The following is a 14,932-nucleotide window of genomic DNA, read 5'->3' as shown; positions in this document are numbered from 1 at the left end:
GCAGAATATAGATGAGACCCTCCTTTATGTCTAGTACAGGTTGTCCCTCTTCCTTCTAATTTTTGGCACTTCCTACATTGTTTGCATAGGCTCAGTGAGTTTTAGTCTCTCATTCATAAATTAAAAAAGATATATCAGACTATATCACAGACATCACATGCACATATAAGGTAATACAATGTTAAAATTACATTTACCGGTGACTCCTCTTGGATGTAGCTTATTTCCCTCTTTACCAGTCTTCTACTGTAGTCAAATACAATGGGAAGATATGGTGAGAGATGGTCTGGCTATTAAGGTGTGGATGAGGATTTTTTTTTTGCCTTATATACTGTTCAAGTGCATCTCAATTAATTAAAATATAAATAAGTTAATTTATTTTAGTAATTCAATACAAAAAGGGAAATGCATGTATTATAGAGTCATTACAAACAGGGTGATCTATTTTAAGTGTTTATTTCTGTTGTTGTTGATGATGGTTATGACTTATAGCCAATGAAAACCCAAAATTCATTATCTCAGAGAATTAGAATAATTACCACAAAACACCTGCAAAGGCTTCCTAAGTGTTTAAAATGGTCCCTTAAGGCCCAATCACACACAACGACTTAGCAGCGATCCCGAAAACGATGCGACCTGATAGGGATTGCAGGTAAGTCGCTGGGAGGTCACAGGTGAGATGTCACACAGTCAGATCTTACCAGTGATGCAGGAACAATACAGGTCGCAGTAGCGACCTGTATAACGATCTCAGCAGTCACTGTGACCCTCTCACACAGTGTCAAACACAGCGATGTGTCCTGCCCAGCAGGATATCGCCTTTGAAGAAAATGGCCTGGACCATTCTGCAATGACTAGAGATCTCAGAGCAGGGGCCTGATCGCTGGTAGGTGTCACACATAACAAGATCGCTAACGGGATCGCTACTGCGTCACAGAAACCGTGACTCAGCTGCGATCTCGCTAGCGATCTCGTTATTGTGTGACGGTACCTTTAGTCTGGTTCAGTAGGCTAAAAAATCATGGGGAAGACTGCTGACTTTTCAGATGTCCAGAAGGCATTCACTGACACACTCCACAAGGAGGGTAAGCCACAAAAGGTCTTTATTAAAGAAGCTGGCTGTTCACAGAGTGCTGTATCCAAGCATGTTAATGGAAATTTGAGTGGAACGAAAAAGTGTCCTTTGTAGCAATGGTAAGAAAAATCCATTAAAAAATTTGGGGGAGATTCACAAGGAGTAGATTGCTTCAAGAGCCACCACACAAAGACGTATCCAGGACATGGGCTATAATTGTTGCATTCCTCATGTCAAGCCATTCATGACCAATAGACAACTCCAGAAGCAGCTTACTTGGACCAAGAAGAAAAAGAACTAGACTATTGCTCAGTGGTCCAAGGTGTAGTTTTCAGATAAAAGAAAATTTTGCATTTCATTTGGAAATCAAGATCCCAGAGTCTGAAGGATGAGTGGAGAGGCCACAATCCAAGCTGCTTGAGGTCTAGTGTGAAGTTTCCGAAATTAGCGATGGTTTAGAGAGCCATCTCATCTGTTGGTGTAGGTCCACTGTGTTTTATCAAGACCAAAGTCAGCGCAGCCGTCTACCAGGAAATTTTAGAGCACTTCATGCTTCCCTCTGCCAACAAGCTTTATGGAGATGGAAATTTAATTTTCCAGTAGGACTTGGCACCTATCCACACTGCAAAGTATCAATACCTGGTTTAATGACCACAGTATCACAGTACTTGATTGTCCAGCAAACTTGCCTGACCTAAACCTCATAGAGAATTTATGGGATATTGGCAAGAGGAAGATGAGACACTAGACTAAACAATGTAGAGAAGCTGAAGACTGCAATCAAAGCAATCTGGGCTTCCATAACACCTGAGCAGTGCCACAGGCTGATTGCCTCCATGACATGCCGCATTGATGTAGTAATTCATGCAAAGGAGGCTCGACCAAGTATTGAATGCATTTACTGTACATACTTTTCAGTAGGCCAACATTTTGAGTTGAAAATATTTTTTTCAGTTGGTCTTACATAATATTATAATTTTCTGAGATGATGACTTTTGGGTTTTCATTGACTGTAAGCCATAATCACCAACAATAGCAGAAATAAAGACTTGAAATAGATCACTCTGTGTGTGTAATGACTCTATATAATATATGTGTTTCCCTTTTTGTAATGAATTACTGAAATAAATTAACTTTTTGATGATATTCTAATTTATTGAGATGCATTTGTACAAGTCATTATACATGAAATAATGTTTTCCAACATTTTTTGCTGTAAAATCAATTTTATCTAATTTTTTATGTTTTATTTGCAGTCCATAAAAGTCCTCTTTCTTAGGCCTCTGCCACACTTACGTGACAAAACGTACCATTTTTGTCACGTACGTGTTAAAGGGGTGGTTTGATCCGTGTGTGCCGTGTTTGTGGCACGCACGTGTTCTCCGTGTGTTATACGTAATAACACACGGAGAACGGAAAGCCCCGACTTACCTACTTCTTCCGGTGCTGTCTGCGGTGCTGAATGTCAATCTCCGCCCCAGGCCATGCCCCGCTGACGCTACTTCCGGCCCCCAGTGAAGGAGAAGCGCTGTTCAAATTCACTGGGGGACGGATGCAGGGGACAGCCGCGGCAGAGACAGCAGGACTCGTGGAGGTGAGTATGTGTTTATTTAATTTTTAACATGTCACGTGACTTTCTCCGGCGCGTTTCACACTGACCCGCATCCACACTACATCCGAGTGGTACGGGTGCGGGCCGTGTGACACCCGTGGTCCCGGAAAAAAACTGACATGCTGCCGTTTTGAAAAAATGGACACACGTAAGTACGGAACGGACACACGTTCCGTTCCGAAATACTTACGTGTGTCCTAATCATTATGATTACCTAGGTCCCCGTGTGCACGTGTCTCCGGTACGTGGAAAAAAAGGCACACACGTTCCAGAGACACGTGAGTGTGGCAGAGGCCTTACTATGCATATTGCTCTCAGTAGTGACCTGGAGTCAGGGATGCATCCAGGCAACTTCTCCATACAGTTCTCATTAAATTTGAGCACTGTTTCCATCCATTTTAGCAATTTTTATGTCTCCCCAGCCCTAATGTTAGGGTCTGCTGGAAAGATGATTGAGCATCCCATTGACTTCCATTATACTTGGTACTCAAGATGAGCCCATCTCAGCGTCTGACATGCTTGATTTGAGTACTGTGCACTGTAGCATTTTAGTGCTCACTTATCGCTAATCTGAAATGGTATCCAGCAAAAAAAGAGATTCAAATTTTATATGAAAACAAATTCTGTAAGTAAAAAACTAATCAACATCAAATAGGCATAGATATGATAATGGCTCACTAAATACTGATGTGAAATAAAACTTGAGGGCTTTCCTCTGTTATATATATGCATGTATGTGTGTGTGTGTATGTGTATATATATATATATATATATATATATATATATATATATATATATATGGGCAGTTCCAGCAGGTAAGAAGACTTCAGGTGATAGTGCTAAAATCCAATTTTATTGAGCAAGTTTAAAAAATTCCAGAGCTCAATTGGTAAAGAGCAGGATACGTGCTGACTACGCATTTCGGCAGTATAAGGAAGCCGCCTTCTTCACGGTCTCAAGCTTTATTATTACTTCTATTGCTGGACGTGTTCCTAGTCCTTCTCCGTGCAACCAAGCAAGACCAGGTATTACTAAACCGGAGCTCAGAGGTCCGGTGGTCCACTGATTAATAAATATATATATATATATATATATATATATATATATATATATATATATATATATAGTGCCTTACAAAAGTATTTGGTCCCCTTGAATTTTTCAACCTTTTCCCAAATTTCTGGCTTCAAACATAAAGATTAAAAATGTACTGTTATGGTGAAGAATCAATAACAAGTGGGACATAATTGTGAAGTTGAATGAAATGTATTGCTTATTTTAAACTTTTGTAAAAAACAAATAACTGAAAATTGGGGCGTGCAATATTATTCGGCCCCTTTACTTTCAGTGCAGCAAACTCACTCCAAAAGTCCATTGAGGATCTCTGAATGATCCAATGTTGTCCTATATGACATGATGATAAATATAAGCCACATGTATGTAATCAAGTCTCTGTATAAATGCACCTGCTCTGTGATAGTCTCAGTGTTCTGTATAAAGCACAGAGAGCATCACGAAGACCAAGGAACGCAACAGGCAGGTCCATGATACTGTTGTTGAGAAGTTTAAAGCTGGATTTAGTAACTAAAAGATTTCCAAAACTTTAAACATCCCAGGGAGCACTGTGCAAGCGATCATATTGAAATGGAAGGAGTATCATTCCACTGTAAATCTACCAAGACCCGGCCGTCCATCCAAACTTTCATCTCAAACAAGGAGAAGACTGATCAGAGATGCAGCCAAGAGGCCCATGATCACTCCGGATGAACTGCAGAGATCTACAGCTGAGGTGGGAGAGTCTGTCCATAGGACAACAATCAGTCGTACACTGCACAAATCTGGCCTTTATGGAAGAGTGGCAAGAAGAAAGCCATTTCTCAAAGATATCCATAAAAAGTGTCATTTAAAGTTTACCACAAGCCACCTGGGAGACACACCAAACATGTGGAAGAAGGTGCTCTGGTCAGAGGAAACAACCAAAATCGAACTATTTGAGCACAATGCCAAATGATATGTTTGGCGTAAAAGCAACACAGCTCATCACCCTGAACACATCATCCCCACTGTCAAACATGGTGGTGCCAGCATCATGGTTTGGGCCTGCTTTTCTTCAGCAGGGACAGGGAAGATGGTTAAAATTGATGGGAAGATGGATGGAGCCAAATACAGGACCATTCTTGAAGAAAACCTGTTGGAGTCTGCAAAAGACCTGAGACTGGGACGGAGATTTTTCTTGCAACAAGATAATAATTCCAAACATAAAGCAAGATCTGCAATGGATGGTTCACAAATAAACATATCCAGGTGTTAGAATGGCCAAGTCAAAGTCCAGACCTGAGTCCAATCGAGAATCTGTGGAAAGAGCTTAAAACTACTGTTCTCAAACGCTCTCCATCCAACCTCACTCAGCTCCAGCTGTTTGCAAAGGAAGAATGGGCAAAAATTTCAGTCTCTCGATGTGCAAAACTGAGAGACACATATCCCAAGCGACTTGCAACTGTAATCGCAGCAAATGGTGGCGCTACAAAGTATTAACTTAAACCAAATACTTTTGCAAGGCACTAATATACGTGTGTATAATATATATGTACAGTATATATATATATATATATATATATATATATATATATATATATATATATACTGTATATATACACACACGCGATGGATCTAACAAAATAGCAAAATAAGCTATAACAATAGCTTATTCATATAGTGAAGGAAAAAAATGTGAATTTTCCCTTTACAATTATTTCTAGTATAAGCATTCACTTCCACTGTTACTGTAGCTAATGGATAGATATGTTGATTGTTAAAACACATATTTCAGACTTTTATACCTCCATTTGTGGATGTGTGTGTTAAATTTTGAATTTAAAACGTTAAAAGCATAAAGTAAAAAAGAAAAATGATGTCAAAGTGAACATCAAAGAAAACTAAATGATAATCTAAGAAAAGGGAATGCATCAAAGCTCTAATTTATGGTAAATAACATAGCAGAAAACACAAACAGCACAGGAAGGAGTTCTGCATAATGTAATGTATTTGCGTAAAAAACACTTAGACATTTTTCTTTATTCAGTTTGCTCAAAGCATTAAATTACACTAAAGATCTTTCAGAAGATTGTTTCAGAAGGTTTGTTACTCCATTTAAAGTCCCCATTCTACATTCTAGTAAACCTTACAGAGATCCCTTAACACTGCTGAGTGTCACAAAAAGAATAGGAAGACAATTGTAATCATGACTAGCATAATGGCCATGTAATTTGCATGAACAAGAAATCCATATTTAAATTCCCTCAAGAACATGATCACAAGGAAAGATGTCCCTCCTTTTCATTTGTTTAAGTCTCTTGCCCAGGCCTCTATGCATTGAACATTCCCAAGCCCTTCCTTGTGTTCGGAGTGATGGCTCTAGTGGTCTCCTGATTGAACATAGATATGACATTTAAACCAGATGGAAAATGCTGCATGGTACTCAATGCAGAGAGTCAACCACGGGAGCAGTTAAGGCTTTGCACTAGAGGTATTTAAAACATGTGCAACTTGTATAATCATCACCTCAAGGTATGTTTTATGACATGCTTTTAATTTTTAATTGGGAGAACGACATCTGCAGAGTCTACCAATTCTGATAATTAGGTTGTTTGGCTCAATAACCCCTTTTTGTTTCCCTGCACACTGTTATGCCAGCGTCACACGGTACGATATATCGGGCGATATGTCGGCGGGGGTCACGTCGTAAGTGACGCACATCTGGCATTGTTTAATATATCGTAGTATGTGACAGCTACGAGCGACGGTGAACGAGCAAAAATACTCACCTTATCGTTGCTCGTTGACACGTCGCTAATTTTCAAAAAGTCGTTTCTTCTTCTGTGTGCCGGTTGTTCATCGTTCCCGGGGCAGCACACATCGCTCCATGTGACACCCCGGGAACGATGAACTGCAGCTTACCTTCGGCCTCCGCCAATGCTGAAGGAAGAAGGTAGGTGGGATGTTTACATCCCGCTCATCTCCGCCCCTCCGCTTCTATTGGCCGGCCGCTGTGTAACATCTAGAGTTGAGCGCGGTTCGCGGTTCGAGGTTCTCCAGTTCTAGGCTCGAGTGATTTTGGGGCCTGTTCTAGATCGAACTAGAACTCGAGCTTTTTGCAAAAGCTCGATAGTTCTAGAAACGTTCGAGAACGGTTCTAGCAGCAAAAAACAGCTAATTCCTAGCTGGCTTTCCGCTGTAATAGTGTAAGTCACTCTGTGACTCACACTATTATGAAATTTCAGTGTATAGTGTGCGGGAACAGCGCCTTCAGATCACTGCTGTTTGTATAATGGTGATCGCCATTTTTTTTTTTTTTCCTTGTCTTCCTTCCCTAAGCGCGCGCGTGTAGTGGGGAGGGCCATTATGTCAGCCAATCCCAGACACACACACAGCTAAGTGGACTTTTAGCCAGAGAAGCAATGGCATGTGTGATAGGATGTCCATGTCACATGTTCCTGCATTATAAAAACGAGTATCTGCCTGTCCGGACGCCATTATCTCTTCTGCGTCCTTGGTGTCAGACATCACTGGCGCAGCTCCGTCCTTTGTCCTATCGCCGATACTGCTGTATGCGCTCCATACACAGCGCTGGACAGCTTAGGGATAGCACTTTCTATCAGTCCTTTTAAGGGTTCATACCGGCAGGGTCAGAGCCATAGGTGACAGGTCCTGAAAACAGAGACAGCGTCTGTGTAGCTAAGGTCAGGGATTTCCTCGCTGCATTTCCCCATTAGGAGGGAATAGAAAGGCAGGCTTCCTTTCCTCTACCCAGAGCCCTACAATCCTGGCACTGTACCCTCCTGTCCTCTGCACACTCCAACTCATTATAACTAAGCCATTATACTAGCAAACACCTAGTGTACCTAGTGGCATCCTAAACGTGGCTATTGGACTTCTGTATAGTCCCAGTAGTGCACAGATATTTGCAGCACCTCTGCCTGCATTGCACACTCCAACTCATTATAACTAAGTTATTATACTAGCAAACACTGAGTGTACCTAGTGTCATCCTAAACGTGGCTATTGGACTTCTGTATAGTCCCACTGGTGCACAGATATTTGCAGCACCTCTGCCTGCATTGCACACTCCAACTCATTATAACTAAGCCATTATACTAGCAAACACTGAGTGTACCTAGTGGCATCCTAAACGTGGCTATTGGACTTCTGTATACTCCCACTAGTGCACAGATATTTGCAGCACCTCTGCCTGCATTGCACACTCCAACTCATTATAACTAAGCCATTATACTAGCAAACACTGAGTGTACCTAGTGTCATCCTAAACGTGGCTATTGGACTTCTGTATAGTCCCACTGGTGCACAGATATTTGCAGCACCTCTGCCTGCATTGCACACTCCAACTCATTATAACTAAGCCATTATACTAGCAAACACTGAGTGTACCTAGTGGCATCCTAAACGTGGCTATTGGACTTCTGTATTGTCCCACTAGTGCAAAGATATTTGCAGCACGTCTGCCTGCATTGCACACTCCAACTCATTATAACTAAGCCATTATACTAGCAAACACTGAGTGTACCTAGTGTCATCCTAAACGTGGCTGTTGGACTTCTGTATAGTCCCAGTAGTACACAGATATTTGCAGCACCTCTGCCTGCATTGCACACTCCAACTCATTATAACTAAGCCATTATACTAGCAAACACTCAGTGTACCTAGTGTTATCCTAAACGTGGCTATTGGACTTCTGTATAGTCCCAGTAGTGCACAGATATTTGCAGCACCTCTGCCTGCATTGCACACTCCAACTCATTATAACTAAGCCATTATACTAGCAAACACTGAGTGTACCTAGTGTCATCCTAAACGTGGCTATTGGACTTCTGTATAGTCCCACTAGTGTACAGATATTTGCAGCACGTCTGCCTGCATTGCACACTCCAACTCATTCTAACTAAGCCATTATACTAGCAAACACTGAGTGTACCTAGTGTCATCCTAAACGTGGCTATTGGACTTCTGTATAGTCCCAGTAGTGCACAGATATTTGCAGCACCTCTGCCTGCATTGCACACTCCAACTCATTATAACTAAGCCATTATACTAGCAAACACTGAGTGTACCTAATGTCATCCTAAACGTGGCTGTTGGACTTCTGTATAGTCCCAGTAGTGCACAGATATTTGCAGCACCTCTGCCTGCATTGCACACTCCAACTCATTGTAACTAAGCCATTATACTAGCAAACACTGAGTGTACCTAGTGTCATCCTAAACGTGGCTGTTGGACTTCTGTATAGTCCCAGTAGTGCACAGATATTTGCAGCACCTCTGCCTGCATTGCACACTCCAACTCATTATAACTAAGCCATTATACTAGCAAACACTGAGTGTACCTAGTGTCATCCTAAACGTGGCTGTTGGACTTCTGTATAGTCCCAGTAGTGCACAGATATTTGCAGCACCTCTGCCTGCATTGCACACTCCAACTCATTATAACTAAGCCATTATACTAGCAATTTATGCTGCCAGTTTAAGGACCGTAGTTGCATTGTCAGGGATAAATATTGTTGATTATTCTGCTGTTAATAAAGCTAGACCACCGCTGCAATCTACACCACCTCTAAATTTTTACTACCACATTTTAAGGGCACAATCTTGTCGCAATCAACATGAGTGGCAAAATGACAGATACTGGTGGAAAGGGGAAGAGGCGTGTTGTAAAAGGAAAAAAAGGGTTTGTCCGTGGGGAAGGTGGCAAAGCTCCATTAACATCTGCTGTAGCTAGACCATCTACCAGCAAAACTAAGATGTCTACTACTTACCGTGGACAATCCGATGTGCTCCCTTTTTTACGGACACGAACAACAGGAACAAAGGTAGATGATGGCCAAAAAAGGAAAATGCTTGAATGGATCTCAAGTGGTCCATCAAGTGCCCTCTCAGCCACTTCAAGTACCGCATCCAAAAAACACCAGTCCTCTGAGTTGTCAACCCAATCAAACTTGCTTTCTCCAAGCTCTGAAGTCTCCATCAGCCCTGCACAGTATGGTGGAACTGAGATGGCTGAGTCTGCAGAGCTGTTCAGTCACACTATAGCCTGAGAATCAGAGGTCTGCTCCCAAGCTACAGTGAGTACAGAACAGGAAATGGTCTGCAGTGATGCCCAGAACCTTTGTGACTCTGATTCAGGCCGTGAGGACCAAGTTTCTGAGCATAATGCTGACCCTTTGTCACAAACTGTAACACCTGTGGTTATAGACAATGAGGAACATACTGATGAAGATGAGACGCAGATACCCGATTGGGATGACAACTTAAATATTCGGTCAGGGCAAGAAGAGGCTCGGTCTGAGGGGGAGGGGAGTGCAAATACAACAATTGATGAGGAAGTTCTAGATCCCACCTACTGTCAACCCACAGTCAGGCACTCGAGTAGGTCAACAGAGGTGGTGGAGGAGGATGCAACTGATGACGAAGTTACCTTGCGCCTTCCTGGACAGAGTCGGAGTACTGGTAGCACGTCTACAACTGCATCCTCAGCCACCACTCTGCCTCTGAGCACTAGTCGGGGTGGATCAACAGGTCGCATGCCCTCTAAGCCTTGCCTAGCCTGGTCCTTTTTTGACATAGCAAAAGATCGCCCAAATTATGAGATCTGTAAAATTTGTCATGGCTCTCTTAGTAGAGGTCAAAACCTCAGCAGTTTGACAACTTCTTCCATGAATCGTCACATGAATAAAAATTATATGTCCCGGTGGAAAGCTCACCGTGCTGCAATGCGGCCTAGCGGAGCGAACCATCCACCGCCTGCCCCTTCCAGTGCATCCGCGCGCTCTTCATCTTCAAGGACTGTGGGGACAGCTGTCACACCTGTTTTTCCACGCACAACTTCCACCACTGTAACCGCAACAGGCAGTTTGCTTGGTAGGTCATCAGTTGGTTTGGAAGGGGAAACAAGTGAGTGTGTACAGCTCTCTCAGACATCGATAGCACCAACGTTGGATGAAGGCAACATCATGTCTCCGCCTGCACTTTCCTCACAAACCTGCATTTTTCCAGGGACACCCTACTCAACACCGTCTACACACAGCAGCCAGATCTCTGTCCCTCAGATGTGGTCAAATAAAAGGCCACTTCCTGCGACCCATGACAAAGCTAAGAGGTTGACTCTATCCCTCTGTAAGCTCTTGGCTACCGAAATGCTGCCTTTCCGCCTAGTGGACACACAGGATTTTAGAGACCTTATGTCTGTCGCTGTGCCCCAGTACCAGATGCCTAGTCGCCACTACTTCTCTAAGAAAGGTGTGCCCGCGCTACACCAGCATGTCGCACACAACATCACCGCTTCCTTGAGAAACTCTGTGTGTCAACGGGTGCATTTCACCACCGATACTTAGACCAGTAAGCATGGACAGGGACGTTACATGTCGCTGACTGGGCACTGGGTAACTATGGTGATAGATGGTGAAGGGTCTGCTGCACAAGTCTTGCCGTCCCCACGACTTGTGTGTCAATCCTCTGTCTGTCCAAGTTCCGCCACTGCTTCTGCCTCCTCCACCTCATCTGGGTCCTCCTCCTCTGCCCCAAGCCTGCCTGGTCAGGCCACCAGCATTCTCACTGCGCAGAAGGAATCACGCACCCCTCATTACTATGCTGGCAGCAGAGCGCAACGGCATCAGGCGGTCTTTAGCTTGACATGTCTTGGGAATAAGAGTCACACAGCTGAGGAGTTGTGGTCAGCTCTGCGGTCCGAGTTTAATAAATGGTTGTCTCCACTCAACCTGCAGCCTGGTAAGGCCGTGTGCGACAATGCTGCAAACCTGGGTGCGGCCCTTCGCCTGGGCAAGGTGACACACGTACCTTGTATACGTCATGACGTATAGCCTGGGCCAACAAGATGCAGAGGTGGGGCAGATCACCCTGATGGAGTGGTCTCAGATCAAGGACCTATGCACCCTTCTGCACAGTTTTGACATGGCGACGAATATGTTTAGCGCTGACAATGCCTGACAATGCCATTATCAGCATGACAATTCCAGTCATTTACATGCTGGAGCACACGCTAAACACTATTCGGAGTCAGGGGGTGGGACAACAGGAAGGGGAGGAACTACAGGAGGATTCATATGCGCAAGGGACAACAACATCACCAAGGTCCAGACATTCATCATCACCAACGCAGCAGGCATGGGACCATGGGGGACAGGGATCAACAAGGGCGCATAGTAGCAGGCTAAATGTTGAGGAAGGTGCAGGAGAACATGAAGAAATGGAGGACGAACTGTCCATGGACATGGAAGACTCAGCAGATGAGGGAGACCTTGGTCAAATTTCAGTTGAAAGAGGTTGGGGGGAGATGTCAGAGGAAGAAAGAACGGTTAGCACCTCTATGCCACAAACACAGCGTGGACTTGGTCCGCATGGCTGCGCAAGACACATGAGTGCCTTCTTGTTGCACTACCTCCAACATGACCCTCGTATTGTCAAAATTAGAAGTGATGATGACTACTGGATTGCCACACTATTAGATCCCCGGTACAAGTCCAATTTTTGTGACATAATTCCAGCCATAGAAAGGGACGCACGTATGCAGGAGTATCAGCAGAAGCTGTTACTCGATCTTAGCTCAGCTTTTCCACCAAACAACCGTGCAGGTGCCGGGATTGATTCTCCCAGTTGTAACTTGACAAACATGGGACGGTCTCGTCATCTTCGACACTCTACCCGTACCAGTAGGACCGTATCTGGTGCTGGTAACAGCAATTTTATGGAATCTTTTCATAATTTTTTTAGACCCTCCTTTGCAAGGCCACCAGAGACAACAAGTCTGACACATAGTCAACGGCTGGAGAGGATGATACAGGAGTATCTCCAAATGAACATCGATGCCATGACTTTGCAAATGGAGCCTTGCTCATTTTGGGCTTCAAATCTAGAAAAATGGCCAGAGCTATCCAGTTACGCCTTGGAGATTTTGTCGTGTCCAGCTGCCAGCGTTGTCTCTGAACGTGTCTTCAGTGCTGCTGGGTGTGTGCTGACAGATAAGCGCACTCGTCTGTCCAGTGACAATGTGGACAGACTGACGTTCATCAAAATGAACAAGTCATGGATCCAGAAGGAATTTACTACCCCTGTGTCATCCTGGGAGAGTAAATGCTTGTGGATTTGGAATGTGCTTGATGCAAATCAAAACATCCTGTTTGCAACTAGGGCACAAGTGCTGCCACTGATAAGGTGTCTGTGTGGGGCCCAATTTTTGGAAAAAAAGGGAGACTCCGCTTGGAGTAACCCTTGCTTGCTGTGTTTTTTAAAAATGATCCCAGATGAACAGAGCTGGGATCAGGAAAGACTTTGCTACCTACCCCGGTGTCATCCTGGAGACGGTTAAGTATGGCGTATTTTTGAATGTGCTTGATGCAAATCTAGCTGTGAATTGTACAACTAGGGCACAAGTGCTGCCACTGAATGGGTGGGTCTGTGTGGGGCCCAATTTTTGGAAAAAAAGGGAGACTCCGCTTGGAGTCACCTTGCGGTGTTTTACATGATTTTAGAAGGGCGTGCCATGCCTATATCTGTGTCTCCCCCTCTTTTTCCTTGTCCAGCTCTTTTGTTTTCGCATGAGTATATGTCCTTGTCACTTTCCCATGTGTTTGTGTTGTGTTGTAAGTTGTTTGTCACCTTTTGGACACCTTTGAGGGTGTTTACTAGGTGTTTTTATGTGTTTGTGATTGCCTGCCATTGTTTCCTATGCAGTTCGAATTCGGTTCGTCGAACGTTCGACGAGCCGAACTCGAACGGTACCTCCGTTCGGCGAACCGACCTCGAGCCGAACCACGACCGCTTCGCTCATCTAACGTCGCTGAGAAGCCGAACGTCCCTCCCCCTTCAGGAAGAGGATGTTCACCGCCCACAGCGACGTCTCTCAGCAGGTAAGTGCATGTGACAGTGGTTAACGACTTTGTGCGCCACGGGCAACAAATTGCCCGTAACGCACAAACGACGGGGGCGGGTACGATCGCTCGTGCGATCGCAAGATAGATCGTCCCGTGTGACGCCGGCATTATTCATAGCCACTTGCCGGATATGTAACTCTACTCAACCCCATTCACTTAAATTGGGATGCACTAATGTTCCCTGCAGAGCAGGTGGCTGGGGAGCCACTGTAGCACCTCCATTCTTAGTATTGATGGTAGTTTCAAAAGTACAGCCTGTCTTTATACAGATGTAAAACTATGTCTGGGAGAAAAAAAAACTCCCTTTTCTAAAAAGGAGTATTGTTTGTTTGCTTTGAAGGACTTTGGCACCCCACACCATGGACTGTAAGGAATGGAGTAGGAATAAGGCTATTTCTCCACTCCAGAGAAATTTACTTTGTATTTACTCCTTGATGGCATAAACATGCTGCTCTTTTGCCACAAAGTCATGGCCTTTACCATTCTTTACTTTGAACCTTTTCAACAGTAGTTCAGTAGTATTTTGTCATGCTACTTTGTTCATTAACATATCTCTGAAGAATTAAAGGATTGAAATCTACCAGAGACATTTCATTTACATGAATTTATAAAGCTCACAGTAAATTCATGAACTTATTAAGGGTGTATACAAATGTCTCAAAAGCATTTTGTTTAAAAATCAATTCATTTCCATAAAAATGGCATCACAACAGCCAGTAAGAAGAAATTGCACTTCTTTTTAAGAATAATGCAAACCTTTTGGTCATGCTGTACTATTGTGTGTGTGTTTGTGTCTGTGTATGTGTGTATATATATATATATATATATATATATATATATATATACTAGATGGTGGCCCGATTCTAACGCATCAGGTATTCTAGAATTTATTGTGTAGTTAATGTATGATTTTTGTTATATGTATATATATATATATATATATATATACGTTGTTGTGTGTAGTTGCCAGTGTTTGTGTGGGGTGCTGTAAATGTTCTGGGTGTTGTCTAGGTGGGGGTGTGTGGGAGCGGTGTTGCTTGTGTGTTGCGTTGTTTGTGGAGCGCTGTGTGTCTGCAGCGTTTTGTGTGTGTGGTGCTGTGTGTTGCGCGGTTTGTGTAAGTGTGTGTGTGGGGGGTTTGTGTGTGTTTTTGGGAAGGTATGTTTTGTGCAGTGTGTGTGTGTTTTGGGGGAGGTATGTTTTGTGCAGTGTGTGTGGCGCCCCAGGACCTGGTCGCCACAACAGCATTGCCCCTCCAAAGGGTTAATGCTGAGCCTGGAGGTAATTGGG

This window comes from Anomaloglossus baeobatrachus, chromosome 6 (assembly GCF_048569485.1).
Source record: "Anomaloglossus baeobatrachus isolate aAnoBae1 chromosome 6, aAnoBae1.hap1, whole genome shotgun sequence".
Classification (NCBI taxonomy): domain Eukaryota; kingdom Metazoa; phylum Chordata; class Amphibia; order Anura; family Aromobatidae; genus Anomaloglossus; species Anomaloglossus baeobatrachus.
Note: the sequence above shows the minus strand (reverse complement) of the source record.